The 14143-nt window shown below is 50.4% G+C and overlaps 1 long non-coding RNA gene across 1 annotated transcript; it reads left to right on the forward strand.

Annotated features, from left to right (window-relative positions):
* The first annotated feature begins 5437 nt into the window (after positions 1–5437).
* Positions 5438–11955, forward strand: LOC123363604. Its single transcript, XR_006576827.1, has 6 exons — positions 5438–5865; positions 6868–6990; positions 7477–7826; positions 8216–8329; positions 10073–10237; positions 10619–11955. It is a non-coding gene; the product is annotated as an uncharacterized LOC123363604 (long non-coding RNA).
* Positions 11956–14143: the final 2188 nt, after the last annotated feature.

Below are 14143 nucleotides of genomic sequence, written 5' to 3' on the forward strand. Positions count from 1 at the left end.
CCTACTGAGGCTCCTTCCAGCCCTACATTTCTATGATTCTATGACAGTGATGGATGAATACGACCCTCCCCCCCTCCCCCAAATTTCAAATTTTCAGGGTTCAGCTGAGTGCCCTAATTTTGGATTTTTAGCTTAACTTCTGGTGCCTGCAAAAGCGGAGTGAGAATCTCACAAGAATCGATTTCTTTGCAACGTGTCTGGTGCAGTGTAGCCAACCTCCATGACTTTTTCTCGATTGAGCTACTTTTGAAAGGCCTCAGCGACAAAAAATCTCGAATCACTGACTGGTGACTTTTTGGGCTACAAATTCCTTTCTGGTGGTGAAATTTGGGCTATTTTACTAAGAGCTTCTTCCCTGTCCCTGTCCCTGTCTCTTTGCTGTCCCCTGGTGGCCTGTGGAAGGAGCAGCTACTGAAGCACATGCATGGCTGGACCAAATAGTCTCCACTGGCCAGCAGAAGCCATGGGGCGGCACACGCACAGTGGTAACAGAGCCCTGCTGACCATCTCAGCAGTGCAAAAAAACTGGGACAATCTCGAGCCCCTAAAACTGGACAGCTGGCAGTCAGGGCCGGCCTTAGAGGTGGGCTGCCTGGGTGACCGCCCAGGGCACCATGGTCAAGAGGGTGCCGTGCGGCAGCTCAGAGATGTGCACGGCTGGTGTAGAGTCAGAAGCTGCTCCTGGCTGCTTTTTAGGAATCATTAAAAAGGGTATAGAGAATAAGACTGAGAATATATTATTGCCATTATATAAATCCATGGTACGCCCACATCTCGAATACTGTGTACAGATGTGGTCTCCTCACCTCAAAAAAGATATTCTAGCACTAGAAAAGGTTCAGAAAAGAGCAACTAAAATGATTAGGGGTTTAGAGAGGGTCCCATATGAAGAAAGATTAAAGAGGCTAGGACTCTTCAGTTTGGAAAAGAGAAGACTAAGGGGGGACATGATAGAGGTATATAAAATCATGAGTGATGTTGAGAAAGTGGATAAGGAAAAGTTATTTACTTATTCCCATAATACAAGAACTAGGGGTCACCAAATGAAATTAATAGGCAGCAGGTTTAAAACAAATAAAAGGAAGTTCTTCTTCACGCAGCGCACAGTCAACTTGTGGAACTCCTTACCTGAGGAGGTTGTGAAGGCTAGGACTATAACAATGTTTAAAAGGGGACTGGATAAATTCATGGTGGCTAAGTCCATAAATGGCTATTAGCCAGGATGGGTAAGAATGGTGTCCCTAGCCTCTGTTCGTCAGAGGATGGAGATGGATGGCAGGAGAGAGATCACTTGATCATTGCCTGTTAGGTTCACTCCCTCAGGGGCACCTGGCATTGGCCACTGTCGGTAGACAGATACTGGGCTAGATGGACCTTTGGTCTGACCCGGTACGGCCTTTCTTATGTTCTTATGTTCTTATTTTATGGAAGCGCTGCGTGTGGGGGATGTCCAGATTTCTAGCTTCTTCCTCCCAGCGGAGGAACATGGGGGCGCACATGGTGATGCATAGATACTGCTCTCACCCCCCCTCCCCCAGTGTTCCTCCACACCCCCCTAAGGGACTGTGTGTTGTGGGAGGGGGAGTGAGGAGCAACACCAAGTGCTTTGTGCAGCCTGGTCTCTCTCCTCACCTGGGCTGGGCTGTGAGGAATCCGGACCTGCTGCTCTCCTGCCCTCCCCTTACGCAGCCCAGGTGGGCAAAGTGACCTGGATGCAGGAAGATCCGACATCGCTCCCCCCATCATGGCCTCCTAGGGGGGTATGGAGGAGCAGCATTCGAGAGGGAGCGAGCCGCAATGCCAGCTGCTCTGTGCATCCAGGTCACTTGCCCCACATAGGTGCAGGGATTAGGGGGGAAGGGGGCACAGTGCAGGGGTTGGGGCAAATGGGGGGTGGGGAGGCCACAGAGGCCTGGGCAATGATGACGTGCCACCCTCACAGGAGCTAGAGGCAATGGGGGGGGGGTGCCATGCCGACGGGGGGTAGGGACAATGGGGGGTGCCATGCCAACTGGGGGTAGGGACAATGGGGGGTGCCATGCCCATGGGGGCTGGGGCAATGGGGGGTGCCACACCCACAGGGGCCAGGGGCAATGGGGGTGCCACGCCCATGGGGGCCAGGGCAATGGGGGTGCCACACCCACGAGGGACAGGGGCAATGGGGGTGCCACGCCCATGGGGGCCAGGGCAATGGGGGTGCCACGCCCATGGGGACCGGGGCAATGGGGGTGCCACACCCACGAGGGACAGGGGCAATGGGGATGCCACGCCCATGGGGGCCAGGGCAATGGGGGTGCCACGCCCACGAGGGACAGGGGTGCCAAAATATGTTTGCCCAGGGCACCATTTCCCCTAAGGCCGGCCCTGCTGCAGCATGTACCGAGCACCCGGACCGATTTCCCAGAACAGCTGCCTCAAAAAAGGGTCGGTCCTGGGAAAACCTGGAGCGGTGCCTCTCTAGCCCCAGGGGTAGCGACCACTTAGAAAGATTCCGTTTTTGTATTTCAAAGCCAATCTCACACCCCTTTAAATCGCAGCGCTAAGGCTGTGAGACAGAGTTTGTGGGCATCACGGAAGGTGGGGGGTTGGAATGGGGTCCACTGAGTGCGTTATCTTTGCATGGACATTTCCTGTTATGTTGCTTCTGTGCACTGCACCCGGCTGGGACAAGTCTGAATAAATAAAACAGGCTTTCCCCCTCCTCCCACCTATCTGCGAACGGAACAGCCACGTGGCACAAATGTGAGTCAGTCGATATGATTAATTATCGGGGGGGGGGGAGCTGTGTTAGTCTGTATCCACAAAACTGGTTGGTGACACCTTAAAGACTAACAGATTTATTTGAGCATAAGCTTTCATGCGTAAAAAAAACCCCCTCACTCCTTCTATATGATTAGTTAGCTGGATTCCTGATCGGGGTTTTGCAGGTTGGTGGGTTTCCCAGTTGCCTTCACATTTGCATGTGCTGGAAACCAATTCCTGGGTGGAATAAATATTAGCGAGATGAGGTGGGGGAGGTAAGGTCATTTATTGCTCCAACTGCCCTTGGTGACAGACACATGAGCTTGTCTTCAGGTCTGGGTGAGACGAGCTCTGTGTAAGGTGACAACTCTCTGTCTCAGCAACAGACTGTTGGGCCAGTAAAAGGTAGTGCCTCCCCCACCTTGTCTCTCTGATATCTGGGGCCCAACACTGCTAACAGCATGGACTAAATATTGGATTTGATGTGTCAGTCACCCGGCAGACTGGTATGGCCTTTAACCAGCTGCACTAGATCAGTTATTAACCCACTTCCTGTAGGAACCCTGCAGAGTGATCTCGGATGCATTGGGAGGGAAGATGCTGCACCAGCGATTGGGCAGGGAGCATGGGCCAGCCCCTGGCAGTACTTCGGGGGTGCTTCTCCCAGCACCACTCGCTGCAGGACCCTCCCCCGGGGCAGGGCCGGGGGAGCTCTGGAGCAGGAACCGAAGCGAACCGAGAGGTTGCATGTCGGGGGGAGCGAGCCATGAGAGGCTGGACTCGAGCGCACGTGGGCTGCCAGCCTGGGAGCTGAGCCTGGCCGTGCCGTGCCCCGAGGAGGGCTTGGCAGAGACTCTCCCAGCAGATCCGGGAGTCGCACTGGTGCTACCGGGGACCCACAGCTGGGGCCTCCCTGCCCCAATACCCACCCCGGAGGGTGGAGATTTGCTAGGGTGGGAGCTGGTTCCCTCTGCCCACGAGCTCCAGTGGTGCTGCCTGGGCAGGTGAGGCTGAGGGTGCCCTGACCTGCAGGGTGCAGCAGCGAGAGGGGGGTCCCAGGTGGAGGGCTGGGCTCTCCCGCGGCTGCAGCTCCTGTGCAACCCAGCCCCACTCCTCCGCAATGGAAGGGCAATTGACCAAGGCTTCAGGCTGGCTGCGCCCTGCTTGCTTCCTTCCCTCTATTGTCTCCCATGATCCTCTGTGTTCCTTGGCTTCCCCCCTCCCTCTGCCCCTGCTCCCTGCAGGAGTCTGTATCCTCTGACCTCCTGCCCGGGGGAAGCTTCCAGAGCCGGTGCTTTCAGACTGGGCTCGCCAACAGGGCAGCAGCCCAGCCAGGGCAGGCTGGATCCAAGAACTTCTGAGGCCAGACCCTCAGCTGGTGCAACTGAGCGTCACTCCCTGGCCCAGGATCTGTCCTCCTGCTGTAAGGCAAATATCAGGGTAGGTATCCCAGCGCACAGTCTTTCTTCAGGGCCGGGAGCATGGCCTTTCTGCACGTCCCAGCTCATCTCTGTGCCATGCAAACGTGGATGTAGCCTGATGGCAGGTTAGCCGTGACCTGTGCTGGCCATGTGAGGGCTCCTTGGTGCTTCCGCCTTGGGATAATGCTGCAAGGAGTGAGTAGTACCACACTGGAGCTGCGGTGGTAGCTGTGCACCCATCCTGGAGGCCAGCTGAGAAGTAGCAGGATCACAGTACAGATTTGTGGGATTGCAGGATATTCCTTGGAGATTATTAGCCAGGTGCACAGAAAGTGGCCTCTGTGTAAACGGGTCTAGATGGGCTGTCTGGATAAAATCCACATGTAAAAGCTTTCCTTCCTTCTTCACTCCAACTACCCCCAACCCACTTTCCTCCACCAGAACCCCAGCCTTTCACTCATACACCTTTAACACTTGATGCTCTGTGTGAAAAAGGGAGGGTGTCGGGCCAGCAAGGGATAAGATGGTCACTGTTACAACATTAAACCTGAATGTGGTCCAGCGATTTGTATTACGTTATCTTTGGCCCACTCTCATTGTAACAACCACCACGGCAAATCTTTTTAACTTGTTCGTAAATATACAAAAAATAAAAAAAAGAAGGAAAGGCAGTGTGACAAAGTTCCTCCTCTACCTTGGTGGGTCCTGGGCTTATTGGCGGATTTGCTCACCTCAGTGATCTTCCCCTCTGGTGGAACCCACAGTCTGGGTCAACTCCTCCTGTGTCTGATCAGGAGTTGGGAGGTTTGGGGGGAACCCGGGCCCACCCTCTACTCCGGGTTCCAGCCCAGGGCCCTGTGGATTGCAGCTGTCTATAGTGCCTCTTATAACAGCTGCATGACAGCTACAACTCCCTGGGCTACTTCCCCATGGCCTCCTCCCAACACCTTCTTTATCCTCACCACAGGACCTTCCTCCTGGTGTCTGATAATGCTTGTACTCCTCAGTCCTCCAGCAGCGCATCCTCTCACTCTCAGCTCCTTGCGCCTCTTGCTCCCAGCTCCTCACACACACTCCTCACTGACTAACTGGGAGGCTTTTAACTAGTTCCAGCCAGCCCTTGATTGGCTTCAGGTGTCCCAATCAATGTAGCTATCTCCACTGCCTTCTAAAAAGATCTTAATTGGCCCCAGGTGTCTTGATTAACCTAGAGCAACTGCCATTTGGTTACCACGGTAACAGGGATTTGTTTAGCCTGGGGCTAACACACCTGTTCCTCACTACTTTACTGTAGCCATCTGGCCTTGCCCCATCACAGCAGTTAAAGTATTTGGTCAAGTATGAAGTCAGGCTTTCATTTGAACAATGTCGCTTCTAGTCTTTCCTGTCTAGACAGTCTTCAGAAGGGGAAAAAAATCCCTGTCTGACAGTCTTTTCGATGGTACTAAAGCCATAATTGTCCTTTTTGGGGGAAAGAGAAGAAGTCAGCTGAGATATTCTGGAGCGACTGCTGCAGTTATTCAAGTCTACTGCTGTTTCCTTGACAAAAGAAGAAAACAAACCAAGAAAAACCACAGAGGACAGAAAAGAACAGCAAAGAGAAAATGCAGTGTCTGCCTCTGTAACCGCTTATATGCAGCCTCACTGCTGGAGGAGCACAGGCTTAGCACGTCTGATCAGCCACTCCTGCCCCAGCAAACGTGTATGTATCAGGCTCTTTGGGGCATTGCTTTTAGCTGCCTCACGGGCGCCGGGCTCCCAGAAATCTAGCAAAGGGTGCAGGCTTGGCCAGCTAAGCCAGAGCTTTATTAAACAGAAGACAACAAGGCAGAGATAGGAAAGAGAAGTAAGGTAGGGAAGAAAAGTGACACACAAGGAAGCGGGTGGGAGCAGGAACCAACCCCACATTTTAGGGCTTGTCTACACATCCTGTGCTGCTGCAGCGCATCTGGTGAAGACACGCTATACTGACGGGAGAGCATAATAAAACCACCTCTGCAAGTGGTGGTACCTGTGTCCACACAGGGCGCTTAGGTCGGTGTAACTTATGTCACTCAGTGGGGTGGCTTATTCACCCCTCAGCGACCTAAGTTATGCAGACATAAGCTGTAGTGTAGACATAGCCTAGGTGCGGGTCAGGATTCAGGGGGCACCAGTGAAGGTGGCAGTGTCATCAGTTCTCTCTGCCTGGCCTGCTCCGGGTAGGATGAGGAAGGCTCTGATGGATCCCGAGGTGCCAGGAGACAGTGGGGGTGGCAGCCATGATGGCGATGCCTGCCCCTGTCTCCCCAACTCTCCTCCGCTTCTCTGCTTTTCAAGCCTTTTGTTGGCACCCCCGCCCGTTCCTGCGTCAGACCCTCCCCTCAGCGCTTCCCTCACCCCAGTCCCGCTGGGCGCCGGCTTGCCCCTTCTTTCTCGTTCCACGCTTTGCTCAGCGGTCACTTGCTTTCAGTGGCGTGGCCATCCCTCGCGATGCTTCCTCCTGGGGGCAGCCCCAGCTTCATGGGCCCCCACAGCAGGTGGGTGGGGTCAGAATGGAGGTGAGGACCGTGAGCAGGGGGCGGAGGGAGATGGCTCAGCCCTGCTGCTATGATGGCTGGGGGTGAGAGCTCCTACCTGTTGGCTGAGCCTCATTCCGGGTGCCTGTTGGCAGTCTCCCAGAGCTAGCACTGTCTCATTTCTCCCCCTCCTTCTTGGCCTGCAGACCCTGCCTCAGCGGAGAAGGGTGAATGAAGCACGGGTGCGAAGAGAGAATTCAGGATTCCTGACTCCCTGCCTAGTGGTGGCTGGGCCACCCATGGGAACACCTGGGGCAGCTCCTGCTCAGGTAGGATATTTGCAGGGAGAGCCTCATGTGTTGCTTTTGAGCGGCAGGGTTGGGGACTGACTGTCACGCCAGCTATCAGCAAAGTGGTGACTGCCCTTGTTGCCTGCTCAGTGGGGCAGGATCGAATCTTCGACTGGCTCCACCCCCGAGCGCGCTTCCAGTGTCCCTGACCCACTCAGGTTTGCCGGCGTCTTCGATGGGGTCATTCCTGGAGCTGGCAAACCAACACTTTCCCCTTGGCTTTAGCCCTCCTGACTGCTGGTGCTGGTCTCCAGGAGGCAGGGCCTTCTGCACCTCAAGGCTCTTTGTCCACCAAACCAAGCAGAGGGCAAGTCCTCTGATCTTCCGAGAAGGACTCTGGCATTACAGAGTGTCATGTGCCTGTTGTTCATTGTTCATGGAGAAAACGCGACCTCTGATGGGCTGGGATGAAAGTGGGCTGGATGGAAGAGGAAGGCTGAAAGTATGTAAGTCCTGTGATTCCAGGTCCCGGTGACGTTCGATGACGCTGCGGTCTATTTCTCTTAGGAGGAATGGGCTCTCTTAGAGCAGGGGCAGAAGGCGCTGTGTCAGGACATGATGGAGGAGAATTACGGTCTCCTGACCTCGCTGGGTAAAGCTCAACCCTCCTCCTTTTCCTGGGTATTGTGTGCGCTCTGAGATGCCCAGGGCCTCTTCTAGATGCCGGGACACCACTGAGGATCAGCAGCAGCAGAAAGGAGCAAATCACTGATTTCATGAGGGGAAAGGGGTTACTGCGATCCAGGCACAGTATTGCCCTAAGGCAAGTGATTGGAGAGACGTCCAGGCTGCTCACGTATTGGCTGAGAAATAAGGTGCATGTTTTTAACAGTGAGGGTAATTAACCATTGCGGGCAACAAACCTAGGGCTGTGGTGGATTTTCCATCACTTGAAGTCATCCAGTCAAGAGTGGGTGTCTTTCTAAGAGGTATGCTAGAGCTCAGACAGAAGTTATGGGCTTGATGGTGAGGTTCTGTGACCTGAGTGACCTCCTGCATCACCCAGGGCAGAGGACATCACCCAGTGGCCTCAGATTGTCTGAGGAGAAGGAGGTTAGAGTGGGCATTAGGATTAAGGGAGCATGTTTAACAGTCATGGAGAGTGGCAGGCTAGAGAGAGCTGGGGAAGGTGCAAGGAGAATGGGACGCTGGCAGTGGTAGCTGTGTGGCAACACAACGTAGCCTGCTTTTTCCCCATTAACAGGCTTTGCAGGGATCAAACTGAACATTTTATCCCAAATGGAGCAGGTGGGAGCACCATGGGCCAAGGATCAGCAGGACTCGCTGGAAGAAGAAAGCTCAGAAATCCCCTCCTTCGGTGAGTAATAACAATCCACACCTCCTCCAAGCTGCTTGCCCAAGAGCTGATGACCAGCCGCTCTCCCTGAGCAGCTATCCTGATTGCCTTTCCCTGCGGTGTTTGTTGTTAATTGCTAAGCACACTATTCCTCCCAGGTAGCTCCCAGCCCCTTTGCCTATCCCTGCACCGCCTCTCTCTGGTGGGAGGAGAGCTCAGTGAGGGGGTGGGGTTACGGGATTTGTCACCAGGAAATATTTTTCACCCAAAATGGAAATGTTTGCTTTGAAATTTTCAATTTTTTCCATGAAAAAAGCCAAATTCTTTTCAATGTTTCATCCTTGGCAGCAGCAGTGGGGAAAGGGGATGGTGGGAGGAGAGAGAAAACGGGGGTGGGGGTGACATCCAAAACACCTTTTTTTTTTTAAACTAAAAGACTTTGGAATTTTGAAAAACAAAACAAAACAAACAAACAAAAGAACAACAAAAAAACCCCAACCAACCAGGGGGGAGGGATAGCTCAGTGGTTTGAGCATTGGCCTGCTAAACCCCAGGTTGTGAACTCAATCCTTGAGGGGGCCACTTAGGAATCTGGGGCAAAAATTGGTCCTGCTAGCAAAGGCAGGGGGCTGGACTCAATGACTTTTCAAGGTCCCTTCCAGTTCTAGGAGACTGGTATATCTCCAATTATTACCTTTGTATGACCAGCCAAGCGGTTTGGCATTTTTCACGCAAGCCCTTCTGGGTAGGGAGCGAGTTGGTGTTTTGTATTCTTCCCTAATGGAGTCTTTTAGGGTAGGAAATGCCTCAGCTCCTTTAGGCAGTAACTTTCCTTTCCCCGCTCCCACAGCAACCTGCACTTTGAGCCTAGACGGCTAGACTGTGTCCCTTGAACTGCCTTCATTTCCACTCTACTTTCAGTTTGTCCTGGATGGATGTCCCCCAAGACCCACCTCTTTCCAAAACAGGGCTCTGCTAGCACACCGCCAGGGAGAGGCAAGGGTGTTTTCTGACTCTTTCTGCATAATTTCTATAGCTGTCAAAGAGGAGTTGGAGCCAATCACCTCCCTGCCCACAGTAAACTTCACCTTGATGTCCTTCTGCACTATACGGATACACTGAGTGACCGACAGTGAAAACACGTCTTTACGGCACACATTTCAGGAGAACACAGCTGTATTGTGGAGCACGCTCAGTGTCTAAGTAAATCATCTTTGATACACAGTGGTATCCACAGACCTCTAACCCACAAAGGACAAACTGCAAACTTAAATAGGCTTACCTGGCGGGTTTGGTCTCAGCAGGTCTGGTCCAATCTAGCTACTCTTCTTTGGTTTAGCCTTCTCCAGGTGGATCCAGTTCATGGATCCTCACTTTATCTCCTAGACTAGATGAATATTTACACAGGAATCACCAGACAGGATCAGAACTATGGTTCGTCTAGTCCAGACTCTCATCTCTAACAGTGACTTGCAGCACATGCTTCAAAGGAAGAAACATGAAACCCCACAGTTGGCAGATGTGTTTCTTGCTATCTTTCTATATAGCATGATGGCCTTATGCAACCCTCTTGACGTTAGGATGACCTGTCCAGGCAACACCGCATTCTCCCAACATCTGTAGCCCAGATCAATCCAGACAAAAATAACCACCTTATAAATGTCTTTCATTCAAAACCAACTCAACCAGCACCAAGAAAACCAGCTTCTTGAGTGTCTTGGGTATTTAAATTTGCTAGCAATTAATGTCATTCAATTAATGTAGCACAGGGCTGCCCGGGCCAGGAGAGAGGTGTGTGTGAGAAGAGCTACAAGGAGAAGATCCACCTGAAGCGTCATGAGACCCTCCACTTCCGGAGGAAGCCGTTCAAGTGCAGGAAGTGCTTCCTGCAGACGTGGGAGCTGACGATGCACCAGAGGACCCACACAGGTGAGAAGCCGTACAGCTGCAGCCAGTGTGCCAAGACCTCCAGCCAGATCTCCAACTTCTGGCATTGGTGCATCCACACCAGTGAGCGGCCCTTTCACCTGCCCCCAGGGTCAGTGGCGCTTTGGCCTCTGCTCCGGCCTCACCACTCACCAGAAGATGCACACCAGGGAGGCCCTGCCTGTGCTGAACACCAGGAAGGCCATTGCAGAGGGTTAGAGGAGAGGAGATCATGGCCAAGTGAAACCCCTTGGCTCACCATGGAGATAGGCACTCTGGTCACACTGTGTGTGTGTGAATGGCTTACAGAGGGTGTAAATGACTCGTGTGTGACTAACATGTCACAATCATATTGTTATTTATTTATTATTTGTATTGTGGTAGCTCCTGGGATCCCCAGTCACAGACCCCATTGTGCCAGGAGCTGTGCAGACGCAGAACAAAAAGACCCGCAGAGCTGATGAGCAACAGGTATTCTCCTAAGGCGTTTAGCTGGCCCCCATCCCTGTCTTATTGGAGCACCTCACAACTAACAATGTTTATCCTCACAGCGCCCCCATGAGGCTGGGAAGTGCTATTGTCCCCAGTCTGCAGATCTGAGGGCACAGAGAGGGTCGGTGACTTGCCCAATGCCACCCGTGAAATTTATGCCTGATTAGGGACCTGAACATGGGTCTCTCGAATCACACCCGGCCCACTGGGCCATCCTGCCCCTTACGGAGAGCTCACAAGCACTTCTGTAGAAGATGTTATAGTTGGTTATGAGCAACTTGTTGACCTGTTGGATTCTTTTAACAATTGATGACCCATTTTTTCAAACCTTTTAATCATTTATTAATACATTTTATAAACTGTTGGTAAATGGAACTTCAGTATAAAGCATAAGCAACTTTCTCATAATTGTGTACTGTAGCCTATAGGACTAACCTGCTTGCTTGTGTGTATCTATCTATCTATCTTTTCTTATAGTTTAAGTATTTGGGTTTATTGTAATAGGTTTATAGATTTATATTAAAGTAAGTTTGGTTGTAATGCAAGAGACCGACAGGCCATAGCCTGTATGTTAAGCTAAGGCAAAGTTAGTATACCTATATTAAGACCTTTTACTCAGAAAGCAAAGTTGACCTATATCTTGTTACCTAAATAGATGAGTACCCATGCCTATGTCCATGACCTTTTATGTAGACCAATAGACAATGGAGAATGGCATAGAGGAGTTTTCAATGTTATACCCACAGACTTAACAAGTCCATCACAAAAGACTGATGTGCGTACATACCTGTCATCAATACGCACATACATATTAGCCTATGGGGTAAGTGTACCCTAACATTTCTATGGGTGAGGAATGAAATTTGGGCATAAGAGGAAGGATTTCCGGCATTTGCCCTATAAAAGAGGTGACCCACCTCGATAGAGTACTCCATCTCCATTCTCACTTTACTCCATCTCCATTCTCACTTACTTCCTCCACTCTATTCTATCTATCTACGATGGCTACTACTATCAGTAGGCTGTACTTGGTCTTCTTAAACTTTAAGTTGAAAGGGAACTAGGCTAAGCTTGGTTTCCCTAAGTTTTACTCAATTTATTCAGTTTTGATTTTAAGTTTAAATTAGTCAAGTAAACCCTAAGTTCGCTTTAGTAGCTCGTGGAATTAGTTTCTTCTAAGCACTGCATCCCTCACTCGAGAATTGTGAAACCTGAACTGCAAAGCTGTTCCTGTGTCTCTTACTACCAGGTTATCAAGGAAGGGTGGGAGTATATTAACCAAAGCTTTGTTGCATATGATACTATATTATCATATGCATCTTTTGAATAGCAGTAATGCAATTGTAACTTTGTAACTCTGGGTATTTTACCATTTATTCACTATTATTGATTTTAATAAAAAGTCTTTCGACTATATCTGTCTCAGTGTGAGCTTCCCGTCATACCCCCGAGGGTCCCTTTATAAATTCTGTGGAGCCTGATTTGGGACAAGAACTTTTATCTTCCGATCAAACAGATTGGCGAGCCTAAAACCCATACTAATTAATATTAATAATTTATTATTAATTAAATACATAAATAACAATTAATTAAATAAATTAAATTCCCATATTATCCAAATTGATATTATCAGTACACCCTAAATCAGGCTATAGTACGTAGATTTAAATAAGGCTTGAGGAGCAAAAGCTGCTATGACAGAGGCCGAGAGAAATCAGCTTGATCGGCACAGACATGCCGAACCTGGCATCCCCTTCAGTTGCCACCAGGAATTTCACATCAGCAGCAGACAAGGATTTTGGTTGGGTTCATGAGTGGGTTTCTCCATTTGTGGGGTACCTATCTCATAGAACTGGAAGGGACCCTGAAAGGCCCCCTTAAGGATTGAACTCACAACCCTGGGTTTAGCAGGTAAAGGGTGTCCCATGATGTGCAGCTGGAAGGGCATAAAATCCTCTTCTAATGTTGCTTTTTCGTGCAAGAAATTGCTGACATTGTCACAAGGATGTAATGGGATTGCATCTGCGAGGGGGCGGTGTCCTGGAGGCAAACTGTCTGTTAACAAAACTGAGAATCCATGAGCGAGCAGGCTCAGGTGAGCTGGACTTCCAGGTGAAAGGAGGGAAGGAAGAGTTGCGTATCGAAGAACCTTGGCAAGGAGGAGTAGAGACCCTGGTAACACAGATCCAGGGTAGCACTAAGCAATGGACTTATTCCCATATTGCAGGCCAGTGTATCAAACGTGCATGAAGTGTGGTTGCTGGACTAAAGGGAGCTGCGTGGCAACACTGGAGGAGCGATTGAGGATTGAGTCGCGAGCATCTAATCATGCAACAATTTGTAGTTCAGTTTTGAAGGAGGACCAGTGAGGTTTGAATTATGATTTTTTCCATATAGTTTCCTGTATGTAAATATTTCCTTCTGAACTAGTGTAAATTGCCTTTCTCATTATTTGATCCATTTGGTTGATTTAACCTGGAGCTTTGTCTAGAATAGTCATAAAACTTCTTTCCAAATATCCGCTAGCGTTGTAATTATAATTCCTTTATAGTTATGAATGTTCAGAGGGTCTAATCTCACAATCAGCCACCTCCATAAGAACATAAGAATGGCCCTACTGGGTCAGACCAAGGGTCCATCTAGCCCAGTATCCTGTCTTCCGACAATGGCCAATGCCAGGTGCCCCAGAAGGAATGAACAGAACAGGTAACCATCAAGTGATCCATCCCCTGTCGCCCATTCCCAGCTTCTGGCAAAGTTATGTGGTACTCTGTTACATCTGATACGAGGGGGTCAAGAAGACAGCTCTTGCCCTCAGTAATATCCAGGCTGAGCTACGGGTTCGGTGGGTAGCACAAACACATTTCAGATTGCTCATCAGCAAAGCCACTACTCGTTTTGGTGAGGAGGCTGTTGTTACACACTTGGTTACGGACTCAGGATATGGAGATCATGTCATCCAGCCCACCTCCCTACCACTGGGGGATTATTTCCCATGGTACTTAGTTTTAGCCACTAGATTGTCCTCAGGTCTCTGGCTTCACTGCAGGCTCAGGAAAAGGAGCCAGAAAGGAGCACGGGTCCTTATTTCAAGCAAATGCTGTGACTTGAAAACAAGACAAACAGTGGGGTTTGGGGCTGGTATCCAAAGGCAACTGCATCACGCAATGGGGACTTGGTAGTACTTCTCTCTCTGGCAATGGAGAGACGAGTACGCTGCATTCAATCCTGGGCACTGCGGTACCTGAATGATGTTGATCCAATAGAAAGAATATGAAGAGGCACAACCAAAATGATTTGGAGGCAGGGATCATCCCAAGGAAAGAACTAAGCATGCATCCAGCTAGGATGTGTTTATTCTGTGCCTAGAACACAAGGGCCTTGAGTCTGATTGAGACACCTGGAAGCAACAGTACT

Source organism: Mauremys mutica, chromosome 2, assembly GCF_020497125.1.
Source record: "Mauremys mutica isolate MM-2020 ecotype Southern chromosome 2, ASM2049712v1, whole genome shotgun sequence".
NCBI lineage: Eukaryota > Metazoa > Chordata > Testudines > Geoemydidae > Mauremys > Mauremys mutica.